This window comes from Lissotriton helveticus, chromosome 7 (assembly GCF_964261635.1).
Source record: "Lissotriton helveticus chromosome 7, aLisHel1.1, whole genome shotgun sequence".
NCBI classification, from domain to species: Eukaryota; Metazoa; Chordata; class Amphibia; order Caudata; family Salamandridae; genus Lissotriton; species Lissotriton helveticus.
The window spans coordinates 1,103,452,706-1,103,470,508 of NC_136068.1; the positions used below are offsets into that span (position 1 = coordinate 1,103,452,706).

Sequence of the window (17,803 nt, forward strand, 5' to 3'; positions counted from 1 at the left end):
TGTGAACATGGCACGAACTTAACAGAATACAGACTACAGTGTGGACGGATTGAAAAAATAAGGGACCACATAACATGTGAATCTAAATGTGTGGTATATAGACTATCGTGCGCTTGCGAAAAACTGTACATAGGAAGCACAATTAACAAACTAAAACTTAGAATCCTGCAACATCTAAGAGCTATCAAAAATGTGGACACCAGTTACCCTATGGCAATACATTTTGCCAAATACCATCAATCAAATCCAAGCTTGCTTAGATACGCTGGAATAAAACTATGCAAACTTTCCGAAAGAGGGGGAGATCAAACCTTAATGCTACGCAAACTTGAATCGCGAATGATTCTAGCAATGGGCACTGAGCATCCCTTTGGGCATAATTTGGATGCCGAATTACACGTACACCTGGGAAGTTAGTATGATGTTGAAAAATGCCTGTTCAAAAATGCCTGTTGAATCCGAGTGCCCGTTTGTATTTGGTTCTTGACCTCTGCGAAATTGTGTGATCGTTCAAAAACGAAATATCGCCATCAGTCTGATCAAACTGTATACTAAAAGTTTCTCCCCAAAAACTTAGTGATAAATAACCAATCTGCACATATATATGTAAAAAATTCTTTAGTGTAATTCAAAATCTAAACCACTCCATAATGAACCTCAATCTAGTCTGTACTTTACAAATTTAAACCACTAATCAGACAAAACATCAACCTGTGTAATTGCTTGGGAAAATAGATTGTAATGCACACATTTGGAGATTGGGATTGAAAATGAAATAGCACTGAATTACTCTTGTAAATAATGTAAAAATATCTACAGGTTAGATATACTCTATAATTTGTTATGTTTTTTGAACTGCAACATAGGGAAAGGATACAGTACTTTACTTGCCACCACAGAGGGGTTGGCTTAACGGCTAAGGCGCTCGACCTCGCCCTGGGGATCTAGGTTCGAGTCTCGGTAACGACGCCAAAAAACCCCTGTGATTCTGGGCAAATCACTTAATCTCCCCGTGCCTAAAATGAAAGTGTGTCCTCATGTAACGTAACTGGTGCTATGTAAAGCGCTCTGATAACTGATTCGGTTCGGTTCTAGTTCGTGCTATATAAAACTCTGCAAAAAAAAAAAAAAAAAAAACAGCAGTAACAATAACAACTTTTGGGTAAATACACAGCACTTTTTGAAATGGAGAATCATTTAATGTATATAGGCTGCAAATATGTAAATGGAATGTGTAATCGATGTAACAAATCAACAAAAAGTACTTTACAGTTATGTTCAAATTGATTTGCGGAAAATATGTGCAACGCACTCCTAAACTGACCAAAATGGCGACAATTTTCGTTTCTAAAAATACAAGGTTGACAGCCTAGACTTTTAATGGAAATGGAAGAGGGGACTTACTTCTTTACTGCACATTGCACTTTATAAATGGTCTAGACAGAAAGGACTCTATGGTCCAGTGGAAGGCTTGTAGTAGACGAAACGTTAAGGCCGTCCTAATCGTTGCACTATTAATTTTGCACATGGTGTGTAAATAAATCTTTGTTCAAACCTACCTGTTGCTGTGCCGTGACTTCAATTGCCCAGCTGAGGGGCGAGAAGAATCCAAGAAATATATATATATATATATATATATATTACCTACTGGCGATAGCCAGTAGGTATATATAGTTAGGATTGTTTTCCATAGGGAAATTGCAACATTCTATTGGGAATAACTTTGGCGCCGGTTGAGGAATCCTCCTGAAATTATCCTTAACTTTGCCTCGCGGCGCTCCGCTCCTTCCCTGAAAGTTTGGGGGGGATTCGTCAAGCGGGGGCCGAGATAAATGGGGGTCCCAAAACGTGTTTTCCCTATGTTAATTTCCATAGGGCGGTTGGACTCACTTTTAGCCCGAACGGCTGAATGGTTTTCCACCAAACTTGGCAAAATTGTAGGGACTGGTAGCCCGATGTGCCTTTGCTATGTATCAAGATATGTGCTCCAGTGGTTTTTACGAAAATTAAATTTGAAAAAATATATATTGGGCTACATTGGGCTATATATATGTTAGATCCCAAATGTAGCCCAATGTAGCCCAATGTAGCCCAATGTAGCCCAAAGAAGGCCACCAGAGACAAAAAAAAAAAATGTAGCCCAAATATCAGCCAGATGTAGCCCAACTATAGCCCGATGACAGAATGTCCCAGAGTGTTCTAAAGAACAACTAGAGCGCTAACAGTCTTACTTATGACAAAAGTATGGCACACCTGAAGTCATCTTGATTGGAATAAAGTGTTAACACTTAAAACATTTAATTTGCAAAGGAACAAAATGAGGGGTTCATTTTGCCATAGTAATTATGATTAGTGCTGAAGAAAGAACAATTAGGGAAAATTTTGAGTGACTTCTCAAATCCTCTTATATTTCATTAAAAAAATTCTGATATGCAGTCTCCAAAGATGGCCACCAGAGACAAAAGAACCCAAATGTAGCCCAAATATCAGCCAGATGTAGCCCAACTATAACCCAATGACAGAATGTCCCAGAGTGTTCTAAAGAACAACTAGAACGCTAACAGTCTTACTTATGACAAAAGTATGGCTCACCTGAAGTCATCTTGATTGGAATAAAGTGGTAACACTTAATACATTTAATTTGAAAAGGAACAAAATGAGGGGTTTCATTTTGCCATAGAAATTATATATATATATATATATATATATATTCACTGAAAAAACCATAGGTTGCACACCAGTTATAGTTAGGAATTAGCATTTAAAAAACCTTTTAAATTCACTGAAAAAACCATAGGTTTCACACCAGTTATAGTTAGCTGGAAATTTTACGCGCATAAAACCATTGAAATTCCCACGTTATAGTTAGTTGGACTCACTATAACTTGCACGTGTGCAATGCACTGCTGATGACGTCACATATTACATCACACATGCATATATTTAAATATTTAAACATTACTCGCTAATATATATATTCACTAAGATACACTTAATAAGCCAGTTAACCAATCAATTTTTTTTTTAAAAACACTGAAAAAACCATAGGCTTCAGGCCTTATATAGTTAGGAATTAGCATTTAAAAAACCTTTGAAATTCACTGAAAAAACCATAGGTTTCAGGCCTTATATAGTTAGGAAACAGCATTTAAAAAACCTTTGAAATTCACTGAAAAAACCATAGGTTTCAGGCCTTATATAGTTAGGAATTAGCATTTAAATAAACCTTTGAAATTCACTGAAAAAACCATAGGTTTCAGGAGTTATATAGTTAGGAATTCGTTTTTAAAAAACCTTTGAAATTCACTCAAAAAACTATAAGTTTTAGTGGTGTTATAGTTAGCTGGACATTTTACTCATACAAAACCAAAGAAATTGCTCCTATATAGTTAGTTGTACTAACTATATTTCGCGCACCCGCAGTCCACTGCTGATGATGTCACATATTAGATCTTTCATGACATGGTCAGTGACATCACTGATGACATCTCAAATGACATCACTGATGACATCACTGATGACATAATCCACGTGACAATCACATACACCTTTCCATACACTATTACAATTTTTCATCACTGTTTGTAAAATACAGAGTATCATATTTAAATCCATTGTCACAGCAATACAAGTATCTAAAAATCCACTCAGTGATTCATAGATGTATACACACATCGAATCACTTACCTATGAATTCACTCAAACATGCTGTCAATGAACAATAGAACACTATCAAAAATACTTATACATCTATATCGACATTAAACAACAGCACGCATCCTATTCACATATGAAGTTATCTTACTCACTTATGCAAACAATGGATCATACTTACATATTTACTTAGCAAAACACTTATACAAACACCACTTCTTCTATTCATTTAGATAGTAAGTCATACTTAGTGAATCATAAAATCATTATTACAAGTATACAGTTATCCATACAGTCACTCACACAATCATTGTGTCTTATGTATACTTATTTATATACAACAACTGACACATACACTGCCTTTTATTTTTCTAGTTTGTTGGACCTGTACCTTTGAGAAATATATTTGCTCATCACCACACCCATAACGAGATTCCCTCACCCAAACTGTTAGAACATGTAGTTTTAACTTCATATATCTACTGAATCAACTACTGAACTGCCGAGCCCTCGAGAAAGTCTGGAAAAGGGAACCGACACCGGACAACAGGACCTCCTTCAAAATTGCCACCCGGAAACACCACCAGCTGATCCGCGCCGCCAAGAAAACAGCATTCAAGGACCGGTTGGACAACAACGCACACAACTGCAAGGAACTCTTCAACATCGTGAAAGAGCTTTCCAACCCCAGCGCAGGAAACAACGACATCACCCCATCGCAAGACCTCTGCAACTCCCTCGCGTCATACTTCCACAACAAGATCGCGGACATACACAACAGCTTCAACAACCAACCAACGCACACCATGACCGATCAACCACCCCCCACCACCACCCTCCACGCCTGGACCCCGATCAGCACCGAAGACACCATCCGCACGATGAACTCCATCCACTCCGGTTCACCGACCGACCCCTGCCCTCACCACGTCTTCAACAAGGCCGACGCCGTCATCGCACCCCACCTGCGAGACATCATCAACACATCCTTCGACACCACCATCTTCCCGGAGAGCTGGAAACACGCCGAACTCAGCGCTCTACTCAAGAAACCAACAGCGGACCCCACCGACCTCAAGAATTACCGCCCCATCTCGCTCCTCCCGTTTCCAGCCAAAGTCATCGAGAAGACCGTCAACAAACAGATGGCCGCCTTCCTCGAGACGAACGGATCCCTCGACCCCTCACAGTCCGGCTTCCGAGCCAACCACAGCACCGAGACCGCCCTCATCGCCGCCACCGATGACATCCGAGCCCTGATGGACAATGGAGAAACAGCGGCCCTCATCCTCCTAGACCTCTCCGCGGCATTCGACACGGTCTGCCACCGCACCCTAGTACGGCGCCTCGGCAACATCGGAATCCAGGACAAGGCGCTGGAATGGATCATCTCCTTCCTCGACGGAAGAACACAGAGAGTCCGCCTACCACCGTACAAGTCAGAGGCCTCCGACGTCATCTGCGGCGTCCCCCAAGGATCATCTCTGAGCCTCACCCTCTTCAACGTCTACATGAGGCCCCTCGCGGCCATCGTACGCAAACACAACCTCAGCATAATCTCCTACGCCGACAACACCCAGCTGATCCTCTCCCTGACCCACGACCCCGCCGCCGCCAGAGCCAACCTGCACGAAGGGATGAAAGAGGTAGCCGAGTGGATGACGACCAGCCGCCTGAAGCTGAACTCGGACAAGACGGAGGTCCTCATCCTGGGCTCCTCACCCTCCGCCTGGGACGACTCCTGGTGGCCTCCCGCCCTGGGCACCGCACCCAAACCGACAGACCATGCACGAAACCTGGGCGTGCTTCAACATCCTACGCATGCTACGGAAGATCTTCTGGTGGATCCCCACCGAGGCCAGGAAGACCGTCACCCAGGCCCTCGTCACCAGCCGACTGGACTACGGCAACGCCCTCTACGCCGGCACCACCGCCAATCTCCAGAAGAGACTCCAGCGGATCCAGAACGCCTCAGCCAGACTCATCCTCGACATCCCACGAACCAGCCACATCTCCGGACATCTGAGAGACCTTCACTGGCTCCCCGTCAACAAAAGAATCACCTTCCGCCTCCTCACCCATGCACACAAAGCCCTACACGACCAAGGCCCGAGCTACCTCAACAGTCGAGTCAACTTCTACGCTCCGAAACGCCACCTCCGATCAGCCAACCACGCCCTCGCCGCCGTCCCCCGCATCCGAAGAGCGACGACAGGAGGAAGGTCCTTCTCCTACCTGGCCGCCAAGACCTGGAACTCCCTCCCTCCCGACCTGCGCCTGACCCAAGACCACCTCTCCTTCAGGAAGAAGCTGAAGACCTGGCTGTTCGAGCAGTAGCGGCACCCCCCCCCCCCCCCCCAGCGCCTTGAGACCCTACGGGTATGTAGCGCGCTCTATAAGTGCCACTGATTGATTGATTGATTATTCACACATCTTTGGACAGTCACCCACCCCCCACCGAACCACACACACTTTCACACTCCCATACAAATACTCAGTTAACTAATCAATAACTAATATAGACTTTCACATAGCTAGTAACCAACTGTAGAATCAGTTTACACAACAACTGACAAAGTGATACAGATATTCACACAGTTTAGTCACTATCCACTATATTTAGTGAGACATTATAAATTGGTCAAGTAAACAGTCAATTACACTGCTACTAAATCCTCCATCCAAATATTTATTTATATATATCCACTCATTCTTCAATGTAAATTGCTAAATATATAATGCATATTTAAATAACGAAGCCAACCACATTCACTGGATGATGTCATCAGTGATGTCATTTGAGATGCCATCAGTGATGTCACTGACCATGTCATGAATGATCTAATATGTGACATCATCAGCAGTGGATTGCGGGTGCGCGAAATATAGTTAGTACAACTAACTATATAGGAGCAATTTAATTGGTTTTGTATGAGTAAAATGTCCAGCTAACTATAACACCACTAAAACTTATAGTTTTTTGAGTGAATTTCAAAGGTTTTTTAAAAACGAATTCCTAACTATATAACTCCTGAAACCTATGGTTTTTTCAGTGAATTTCAAAGGTTTTTTTAAATGCTAATTCCTAACTATATAAGGCCTGAAACCTATGGTTTTTTCAGTGAATTTCAAAGGTTTTTTAAATGCTGATTCCTAACTATATAAGGCCTGAAACCTATGGTTTTTTCAGTGAATATATATATATATATATATATTTGCCACAAAGTTGTCCCCTTGTAAGGAACAAAACGGAGCACGCTGTGGGGGTTCAGAAATTTCTTTATTACTCTCAGCATGACGCGTTTCGTCACCTCGACTCATCAGATGCTGTTTGGTAACATGAGAAATTGACGTTTTTTCCAGTCATTTAAAAGCCTAGGTTGGGCTCCTCCCACCAAGTGTTCGGCCCGATGGAAATGCATAGCTGTTTGTGGCCGCCATCTTTGAGTGTCTGTTTCTTGTAATAGTCCGACGAGTGGGGAGAAAAGCGGATTGTGAGGCTCCGAAAAAACCAAGTGTGATGAAAACATCTGAGGGGCGAGTTACTTACCCAAAGCGAGAAATAAAACCTAAAATTGAAGAACCAACATCGCTAGTAACCAAATAAACTGAGGGACTATTACAAGAAACAGACACTCAAAGATGGCGGCCACAAACAGCTATGCATTTCCATCGGGCCGAACACTTGGTGGGAGGAGCCCAACCTAGGCTTTTAAATGACTGGAAAAAACGTCAATTTCTCATGTTACCAAACAGCATCTGATGAGTCGAGGTGACGAAACGCGTCATGCTGAGAGTAATAAAGAAATTTCTGAACCCCCACAGCGTGCTCCGTTTTGTTCCTTACAAGGGGACAACTTTGTGGCAAATATATATATATATCTATATATATATATATATATATACATATTGAAGAATGAGTGGGTGTATACGTGTCTGAATGGATGATTTAGTAAGGATGTGACTGACTGTATAAATGAGTGATCAAACTTGTTTTACTGAATGCATGGGTTAACCCCATCGCCGCGGGGCTAATTCCCCAGCGAAGCGGGGGGAGGGGGGCCGCGCGCAACGCCGCGGTGCTCGTGACTAGCTCCGCTCATCACGCAGCATGGTGGCGCTGTGCTGATGACGAGCTGAGCTTGTCATGACCATGCCCGTTTTTCGGAACGTTCAGCACAGCAGGGGAATTAGCCCTGCGTGTGAACGCCGCGCATGTCATGACGAGCTCAGCTCGTCATCAGCGGAGCGCAACCATGCCTCATGATGATCTCAGCTCGTCATGAGCACGCAAGAGGTTAATGACTAAACTGTGTGAATGTCTGTATCAGTCTGTCAGTTGGTGTGTGTTGGACTTGGCACTTTACCCCTGCTGATCAGTCCTAAAGCGCATACACTCTCCCTATGGTAAATTGATGTATGGATTAGTGACTCCATGTTTGGCTTATTTGGCTTACTTGTCAGACCCTAGTACAGTGCACTGCGTATGCCCAGGGCTTGTAACTCAAATTCAGCTGGTGGGCTTGCAGCACTGCTTGTGCCAGCCACCAGAGCGAAGAAAAACCAAAGGTGGTGATGGACGGAGCGTTGACAATACAAACACTAACCCCCAGGCAACTGATCTGGGTTTAATCCATCACCGTCCTTTAGCTCACTCCGCCACCCCAGTTCAGACACGGCCATATGCAAATCAGTCTGACCCTGTGCCTCATGGGAACAGTCCAGCCCAAACTGCCAAGCCATGTCTTCCCTGGACAGGAATCAAGCTTCCCAGGACCGGTTTCTGGCATTACAGCCGTCTTCAGCCGGGCTTGCTTGACTCCAGTGGCAAAGTGAGCAAGGGACTCACGTCTGAGCATATCCTGCCAACTTAGGGCGAACAAAGAAAAACCAAAGGTGGTGATGGACGGAGCGTTGACAATACAAAAACACTCACCCCCAGTCAACTGATCTGGGTTTAATCCATCACCGTTCTTTAGCTCACTCCGCCACCCCAGTTCAGTGTATCTCAGACCTGCCATTGTAGAGCCTCTGTGTGGTCTGGTACTGCCATGTTGACTGGGCAAGTGCATCCACTTGCCAGTCCCTAAACCTTCCCTTTTCACCCCTAAGATAGGCCCAAGTGCAGGGTGCATTGTATGTAAAAGGTAGGACATGCCCAGATGTGTGTGGCATGTCCTGATAGTGAATTCCAGCCATTTTCGTTTTTCCCAATTGCAAGGCTACCTGTTCCCCATAGGCCAGAATGGGCAGTTTGATTATAACATCTTATAATCCTAACTGACTCAGGGAACTAGGTAGACATTCGAGTTTAGTATGCCTGAACTCAGAATGATGAAATAAATCTTTTAGTGAAGTTGGTTTTAACATTCTGTGTTTGAAAACAGCACTTTTAGAAAGTAGGTATTGTCTTGCCTAACCATCCAAGCCTGCCTCTGCTAAATTGTGTATTCCTAGTCTTGTTTTTGAGTGACACGGGCTGGGGGATTTCAGGAGACAGGGTGAGTCAGCACAGGGCTGAGTAGACCCACCTGCATGTAGAGTGGTGGGAGGGGAGAACCTGGGACCTGAAGAGGGCTGTGCATGTCTCCACAATGCAGGTTCCACCTCCTGTGGTGTGTCTGATGACCCTGGCCCACACTGTCAAAGGAAGAGAAGGAGTCCTGTAAACAAAGTGCTCCAGGACTGCACAGAACTGATTTGGACTAGGCACAGACACTCTCTGCCTTCAGAGAACAAAGAGAATAGTAGTATAAATATTGGGGCCCAGACCCCAGGACTTTAGATCACTTCTGGGAATCAAGACAAAACTTTGCTGAGGAGAAGAGCCAGGAAGCTGAAGCAGGAGCCTACCCCTGTGCTATGTGTTTGGGGGTTGGCCTGCAGTGGTTGCTTCATTGCCAAAGAAAGAAGAAGAGGACTGAGTGTGCTTTTCATCAACTTGAAGAGGAATCTCCAAGGGCTTGAACTTGAGCTTGCCTCCTGCCTGAAGTCTCAGGGGTACAAGACTTCACCAACCAGCTCCCTCTGAATTCCCGTGCTGGAAATTGAAGTGCCGGCTGTTGTGCTGGGCCTTCAGAGAGACTGCGTGAAGCTGCAAGCTGGAAGTGCGTCGCAACAACTAGCAGTGTGTTGCCGCCGCAGAGGTCACCATTGCATCACCGGAAAAGCGCGGCTCCAAAGACCATTGAGTCGCCGCACGGCCGTCGGGCGTGCATGCATTGCATCAACCTTGCCGCACCGTAACAAGACGCCACATTTGTCGCATCGCACCGGAGAGAAGTATCGCATCGAGGTGCCATCTTGTCACATCATACTGGAGAGGAGTAAGAAACCGACGCATCACCTCCCCACATAGTAAGGAAGCGAGCATCAACTCCCCTGCGCAGCAGTAAGGTACCGACGCATCCACTCCCCTGAGTGTAAGGAACCGACGCATCAAATTCCCTGCGACTCTTTTGTTTTCTTTGCTTTACCTATCCCAGGTACTTTGAGAGTAAAGTGTCACATTTATAACCTGAGAGAACTTAGCTATTTTCTACCATTTTAAAGTCTATTTTTGAGTACAGTATTGTGGATTTTTGTTGTTTGGGTCTTGTCTTAAGTCTATATAAAAATACTTATTTTCATAATATAACCTGTGTGGTGTCCATCTATAGTGTTGTCACTGTATTACTGCATGTGTTCACAAATGCTTTACACACTGCCTTTGAGATAAGCCTGCCTGCTCGTGCCAAGCTACAAAGGGGGTGAGCAGGTGTTATTTTAGGAGTGTAACCCCTTACCCTGACTAGACGCAAGGGTCCCTATTTTGTAGGGCTGGGCGTAGTTTGCCTAGCGCCACCACGCAGAATTTCGGAAAAAAATTGTGGAAAACGGGGGCGCATCCTGAGGGTCCGTGTGCCCGGGACTGGGGTCCCTTATGCCTGGGCAGACTCCCTGATCTCCCTGGCCTGGTTGGAGCCCGGGAGCCCTGGAGCCCTGGAGCCCCAGAGCCACGGAGCCCTGCAGTCCCCGAGTCCTGCAGCCCCGGAGCCCTGCAGCCTGGGAGCCCTGCAGCCGCGGAGCCCAGGAGCCCTGGAGCCCCGGGAGCCCTGGAACCCTGGAGCCCCGGAGCCCTGCATCCCCCGGAGCCCTGTAGCCCCCGAGCCCTGGAGTCCTGGAGCCCTGCAGCCTTGGAGCCCTGCAGCCCCACAGCCCACGAGCCCTGGAGCCCCGGAGCCCTGCAGCCCCGCAGCCCCCGAGCCTTGGAGCCCCGGAGCCCTGCAGCCCCAGAGCCCTGCAGCCCCAGAGCCCTGGAGCCTCGGAGCCCTGCAGCCCTGCAGCCCTGCAGCCCTGCAGCCCCAGAGCCCTGCAGCTCTGGAGCCCTGCAGCCTCCAAGCCCTGCAGCCCCGGATCCCTGGAGCCTCAGGATGGCCCTGGAAGGGCAGGCGGGAGCCCTCCCGCGGAGGCTCGGGGCAGGCAGCTTGGTGTCATGTCGGTCCGGGCCATCTGGTCGCACCTTTCCACTCGGCCATCTGGTCGCACCCAATGCTTTCCAATGGGGCGACCAGATGGCCGGGCTTCCCTGGAAGTCCCGATGAGGTGCCATTCGCCTCCCGGATCCCAGCCAGGGCTCCAGGAGGTCGGTCACTTTGGCGCCCTGGGTCCCCTCCGTCACTCGGCACGCACGGGCTCCCAGAAAGAGGGGTAGCCTTCCTCCGGATTACTAGGGGCAAAGGTATGCCCGGACACCCTTCCGGGGCTGGCGGTTCCCTGCCGGGGACCAGATGGGCGATGCCCGGGCAACACCTCCCAGGCGTCCGGGACTCCCTCCTCCGGCCCGCGGCCTGGCAAAGTACCGGGGACAGGCTCCATGGGTGCCAGGCAGTCCTCCCCTGGGCCCGAGAACTCAGGTGGTCCTCCCCGTGCCTGAGGCCCAGCGTGGGGTGTCAGAGCCCCCCTGAGCCCTGCGGCCCTGGAGCCCTGTGGCCCCCGAACCCTGCAGCCCCCGGAGCCCCGCAGCCCTGCAGCCCCGGAGCCCTGCAGCCCCATGGCCCTGGAGCCCCTAGCCCTGCAGCCCTGGAGCCCCCGAGCCCTGCAGCCCCGCAGCTCTGGAGCCCCCGAGCCCTGCAGCCACCGAGCCCTGCAAGGGCAGGCGGGAGCCCTCCCGTGGAGACTTGGGGCAGGCAGATTGGCGTCAATTTGGTCCCCGCCATCTGGTCACATCTTTCCCCTCAGTCATCTGGTCGCACCCATTGCTTTCCAATGGGGCAACCAGATGGCCGGGCTTCCCTGGAAGTTCTGATGAGGTGCCATTCGCCTCCCGGATCCCAGCCAGGGCTCCAGGAGGTCGGGCGCCTCCGCACCCTGGGTCCCCTCCGTCACTCGGTGCGCACGGGTTCCCAGAAGGAGAGGTAGCCTTCCTCCGGATTACTAGGGGCAGGGTATGCCGGAACACCCCACCCGGGCTGGCAGTTCCCTGCCGGGGGCCAGATGGGCTGTGCTTGTGCAACACCTCCCAGGCGTCCGGGGCTCCGTCCTCCGGCCCACGGCGTGGCAAAGTGCCCGGGACGGGCTCCATGGGTCACGGCAGTCCTCCCCCGGGCCCGAGAGCTCCGGCAGCCCCACCTGTTCCTGAGGCCCAGCAGCCGGGGTCTCGGAGCCCCCGAGTCCTGCGTGGGCAGGCGGGAGCCCTACCGCAAAGGCCTCGGGGCAGGCAGACGGGAGTCCTTTCGGTCCCGGCCATCTGGTCGCACCTCTCCCCTCGGCCATCTTGTCACGCCCAATGCTTTCCAATGGGGCGACCAGATGGCCGGGCTTTCCCGGAAGTCCCGATGAGATGCCATTCGTCTCCCAGATCCCAGCCAGGGCTCCAGGAGGTCGGGCACGTTCGCGCCTAAGGTCCCCTGAGCCGCGCAGTGCGCACTTGTTCCCAGAAAGAGGGGTAGCCTTCCTCCGGATTACTAGGGACAAGGTACTCTGGGACCCCTCTTGGCCTAGCGGTCCTCAGCTGGCAGCTGGACGGGCCAAGATGCCGCCCCAGCCCCGAGTACGTCCCAGGCCTGCCGTGTGGCAGGATGCCCTGAACGGGTCCGGGAGGGCCTGGGGAGGTGTCCCCTGTGCCTGCAGGCCTGGGAGCCCCCTTACTGGCTCCAGGGGTGCCACAGGGCCCGAGGCCGGGTGCTCCGGCCCTGGGCCCCGTCCCCCGGCCTGCCGGCACTGCCAAAGGCCCGGCACGTGGTTCCGTTGTGCCCGAGGAACCTCCCCTTGCTTGGCAGGGCAGCCTCCCCAACCGGGGCTCCGTCCTGGGTCCTGCCGCGTGGCAGCGTGCCCGGGACGGGGTCTGGAGGGCCCGGGGAGGCTCTCCCTGCACCTCTGGGCACGGGGCCCCCCGCTGGGGCCAGGGGCCCAGCCAGGCCCCGGGTCGGGTGCTCCGGCCCTGGGCCCTGTCCCCTGGCCTGCCGCACTGCCAAAGGCCCAGGACGGGGTTCCGTTGTGGCCTGCCAGGGGATGCCCCGGCTGTACTCAGATCGATTGGGCACTCTCGGTCCGTTTAGGGATGGACTGCTTGGCCAGACTCGGCTGTTGTTTCAAGCAAAGAGCTTCCACCCCGCATGGACCGTCTAACTCGAGGGAGGGCCTGCCGCATGGAGCCTTCCCTTGCTTGGCTGGGTTCAGGAGCTCCATCCGGGGCCCCTGGGGGCCCAGGGGAGGGCGGCCCGTCACCCCGGGCTCCGCCTTGGGTCCTGCCGTGTGGCAGGGTGCCTGGGATGGTGTCCGGCAGGCCCGGGGAGGCTTCCCCTGCGCCTCCGGGCCTGGGTGCCCCGGCTGGGTCCAGGGGCCCCGCCGTGCCCCGGGTCGGGTGCTCGGGCTTCGGGCCCTGTCCCTGGGCCTGCCGCACTGCAAACGAGGTTCCGTTGTGCCCGGGCAGGCCTCCCCTGCTTGTCAAGGTGTGCGGGGTCCCGGGCCTTGGGCAGGAGGGCCTGTCGGGGCCCCCTTGCAGCCTCCATGGCTGGGGCCCAGCTGGGGCTCCGGGCCTCCAGTCAGCCATGCCCCGGCGCTCGCTCACTCCTTCGTTGGGGCACAGGGTGTCCAGATGGCTTCGCTTTCGTGCCTAGCCATCTGGTCACCCAGATCCCCTCGGCCATCTGGTCACCCTCAATGCTTTCCTATGGGGTGACCAGATGGCCGGGCTTCCCTGGAAGTCCAGATGGGGTGCCATTTGCCTCCCGGATCCCAGCGAGGGCTCCAGGAGGTCGGAAACTTTTGCGCCTTGGGTCCCCTCTGTCACCTCGAGTGCACGGATTACAAGAAAGGGGGTAATTTTCCTCCAGATTACTAGGGAGAGGGTCAGTCAGACCTCCGTGAGGTCCGGCGATTCTGAATCAGGGGAAGGCAGTCCCGGGGCCCGCCCGCCGGGACCCCCATGGGCCCGGGTAAGCTCCTGCCTCTCAGCCCCTTGCCGATGGTCCTTTTTCTCCGAGTTTGCTCAGGCAGACCTCCGTGAGGTCCGGCCATGCTGAGAGGGAGAAGGCAGTCCCAGGGCCCGCCCACCGGGGCCCCCAGGGGCCCGGGTACGCTCCTGCCTCTCAGCCCCTTGCCGATGGTCCTTTTTCTCCGAGTTTGCTCAGGTGGACCTCTTTGAGGTTCGGCCATGCTGAGAGGGGGAATGCAGTACCAGGGCCCACCCGCCGGGTCCCCCAGGGGCCTGGGTATGCACCTGCTTCTCGGGCCTCTTGCCGATGGTCTTTTTTTTCCGAGCCTGCTTGCCCCGACAGCAGGCATGCAGGGGATGCTAAGCCAACATACTCCCCTGTGCAGGGTGGCCTGCCAGGGGATGCCCCAGCTGTACTCTGATCGATTGGGCACTCTCGGTCCATTTAGGGATGGACTGCTTGGCCAGCCTCGGTTGTTGTTTCAAGCAAATAGCTTCCACCCCGCATGGACTGTCTAACTCGAGGGAGGGCCTGCCGCATGGCGGTGGGTCGTTCACCCTAGCCAGCAGAGCGAAGGCCGAGCTGCCCTGGCAGCTCGTGCCCCCCCAGTGGTCTTACCTGAGCGGACGGGGTCTGGTGGCGCACGGCCCTCTGATGCTGCCTAGCCGGCAGGTCTGTGGGCCCTGTGCACGACGCCGTCACTCCTCTCCGCCCAGCACGTTTCCACAGCAGCTCTGAACAATCGTTCTGAGGGGTTCCGCCGCCGCCAGGCACCCGGCACCCCTGCGTCTCACTCAGGCTGCGCCTCGGCCCACCTCTCCCTCCCGAGGGAGACGGCTGGGCCCGCCGGTGCCCATGCGACCACACCTCTCTGCACCCCTCCAGCGAGCCTCTCCCGCCCAGGCAGTTGGGCTCTCTCCCCTTTGCAGGCTCCCGAGAGACGGAGGGTTGCGCAAATGTTGCCGGTTGGGGAGATGGGCACGCGGCTCCCACCCCGTCATCAGGTGCGGCTACCTGGTTAATCCTGCCAGTAGCATATGCTTGTCTCAAAGATTAAGCCATGCACATGTAAGTACACACGGCCGGTACAGTGAAACTGCGAATGGCTCATTAAATCAGTTATGGTTCCTTTGATCGCTCCATCTGTTACTTGGATAACTGTGGTAATTCTAGAGCTAATACATGCCGACGAGCGCTGACCTCCCGGGATGCGTGCATTTACCAGATCAAGACCAATCCGGGCTCGCCCGGCCGCTTTGGTGACTCTAGATAACCGTGGGCCGATCGCACCTCCCCGTGACGGCGACGATACATTCGGATGTCTGCCCTATCAACTTTTGATGGTACTTTCTGTGCCTACCATGGTGACCACGGGTAACGGGGAATCAGGGTTCGATTCCGGAGAGGGAGCCGAAGAAACGGCTACCACATCCAAGGAAGGCAGCAGGCGCGCAAATTACCCACTCCTGACTCGGGGAGGTAGTGACGAAAAATAACAATACAGGACCTGTAATTGGAATGAGTACACTTTAAATCCCTTAACGAGGATCTATTAGAGGGCAAGTCTGGTGCCAGCAGCCGTGGTAATTCCAGCTCCAATAGCGTATATTAAAGTTGCTGCAGTTAAAAAGCTCGTAGTTGGATCTTGGGATCAAGCTGGCAGTCCGCCGCGAGGGGAGCTACTGCCTGTCCCAGCTCCTGCCTCTCGGTGCCCCCTTGATGCTCTTGACTGAGTGTCCTGGGGGTTCGAAGCGTTTACTTTGAAAAAATTAGAGTGTTCAAAGCAGGCCAGTCGCCTGAATACTTCAGCTAGGAATAATGGAATAGGACTCCGGTTCTATTTTGTTGGTTTTCGGAACTGGGGCCATTATTAAGAGGGACGGCCAGGGGCATTCGTATTGTGCCGCTGCAGGAGTGGAGCCTGCGGCTTAATTTGACTCAACACGGGAAACCTCACCCGGCCCGGACACGGACAAGTGGCATTCAGCCACACGAGATCGAGCAATAACAGGTCTCTGATGCCCTTAGATGTCCGGGACTGCACGCGCGCTATACTGAACGGATCTGCGTGTGTCTACCCTTCGCCGACAGGTGCGGGTAACCCGCTGAACCCCATTCGTGATAGGGATTGCAATTATTTCCAATGAACGAGGAATTTCCAGTAAGCGTGGGTCATAAGCTTGCGTTGATTAAGTCCCTGCCCTTTGTACACACCGCCCGTCGCTACTACCGATTGGATGGTTTAGTGAGGTCCTTGGATCGGCACCGCCGGAGTCGGAAACGGCCCTGGCGGAGTGCCGAGAAGACCTTGATCAAACTTGACCATCTAGAGGAAGTAAAAGTCGTTACAAGGTTTCGGTAGGTGAACCTGCGGAAGGATCATTAACGTAGGAGCGGCCAGAGCGTCCGACGGCGCCAGCCCGAAGCCCTTGGCCACCTCTTGCAAGCACGTACCCTAAGCACAGGGTCCGGCCCTGCCCTGGCGTGCCCTGTCTGCGGCCGCATGGGGCACTCGGGTTTAGGGCCGGGACTTTGGCGGGCCTCTCCCCCCGGGAAGGGCCCGACCGACGCGTGAGGGACTGGGCGCGGGGGGCATCCCCCATGCCCTGTCCCTCTGCGAGGCGGAACCCGAGTTCACCCGGCACGGACCCCCCCCACCTCGGGGTGGGGGGGTTAACCGAATGGCAGTGCATCCCCGGGATAGTATCACCCCTCCCTGCAAAAGGCCCTGGCGCCGGCTGGGTTCTCCCGTGCCCGAGTCCCGGCCCGACCGGGGCCCGGGTGGCCGAGGAGGTGCCCTTCTTGCGCAGCAGGGCGGCCTGGAAGAGAAGGGGCGAGGGCCTGCGAGGGGATCCCGGTTCTTCTCGGTGGGAGGCGTGTGGGATGGGGAGCTGCCTGGCTCTTCTCTTCTGGCACCTCCGACCCAGGCAAAAGGGTGGGGTGGGCCGATTACCAGCCCGCCGGCACGGATCGGGGCCACCCGGCGATGGACGGCTGACGTGCAGGTGGAGCAACCATCCCTCGTTGCCAGGTACCCGGTTCGACCCGGTCCCGTGCGGCCGGGCCGAGGGGTTCGAAAGACTCACGTGGTCCCTTTCCTGCCTGCTCCCGTTGCAGTGGGAGCCCCCTTCCTCTCCTGCGGGAGGGTAGGGGGGACTCCCGGGCCGAGCGCCTGGCAATGTTTTTTTCTACCGGGCGGCAGACGGACGGCGTCGCCTTCCTCCCGCCTCTCCTGCGCCCGCAGGTGGGTGAACGTCTTCAGAAAGTTGCCTGTGACTCTTGGCGGTGGAACACTCGGCTTGCACGTCGATGAAGAACGCAGCTAGCTGCGAGAATTAGTGTGAATTGCAGGACACATTGATCATCGACACTTTGAACGCACCTTGCGGCCCCGGGTTCCTCCCGGGGCTACGCCTGTCTGAGGGTTGCTCGATCGTCAATCGCCCTGGGGCTTTCCCGGGAAGCGGCTGGGGCCGTCACAGGGTGAGCTCCGCTTCCCCTTCGTCCCCCCTCAAGGTCGGACCCGCCTCAGGCACCTACCTCTGCAGCCGGCTTCCCGGGGAGGGCGAAACCCTTCCGGATGCGATCCGGGGAAAGAGGGCGCGCGCTGCCGGGACGCCGCCCCCCTGGCCATCCCCGGCAACCCCCTTTGACACTCTGGCATCATTCTTCCGACTACGACCTCAGATCAGACGTGGCGACCCGCTGAATTTAAGCATATTACTAAGCGG

The 17,803-nt window shown here is 53.0% G+C and overlaps 1 non-coding gene and 2 pseudogenes across 1 annotated transcript; all 3 read left to right on the plus strand.

The window, feature by feature from the left end:
• Window positions 1-15,083: 15,083 nt before the first annotated feature.
• LOC144771355 (18S ribosomal RNA) lies at window positions 15,084-16,457 on the plus strand (annotated as a pseudogene).
• An 889-nt stretch (window positions 16,458-17,346) lies between these two features.
• LOC144771139 (5.8S ribosomal RNA) lies at window positions 17,347-17,500 on the plus strand. Its single transcript, XR_013599140.1, has one exon. It is a non-coding gene; the product is annotated as a 5.8S ribosomal RNA (ribosomal RNA).
• A 250-nt stretch (window positions 17,501-17,750) lies between these two features.
• The window catches only part of LOC144771040 (28S ribosomal RNA), a 2,193-nt pseudogene continuing 2,140 nt past the window's right edge, over window positions 17,751-17,803 (plus strand).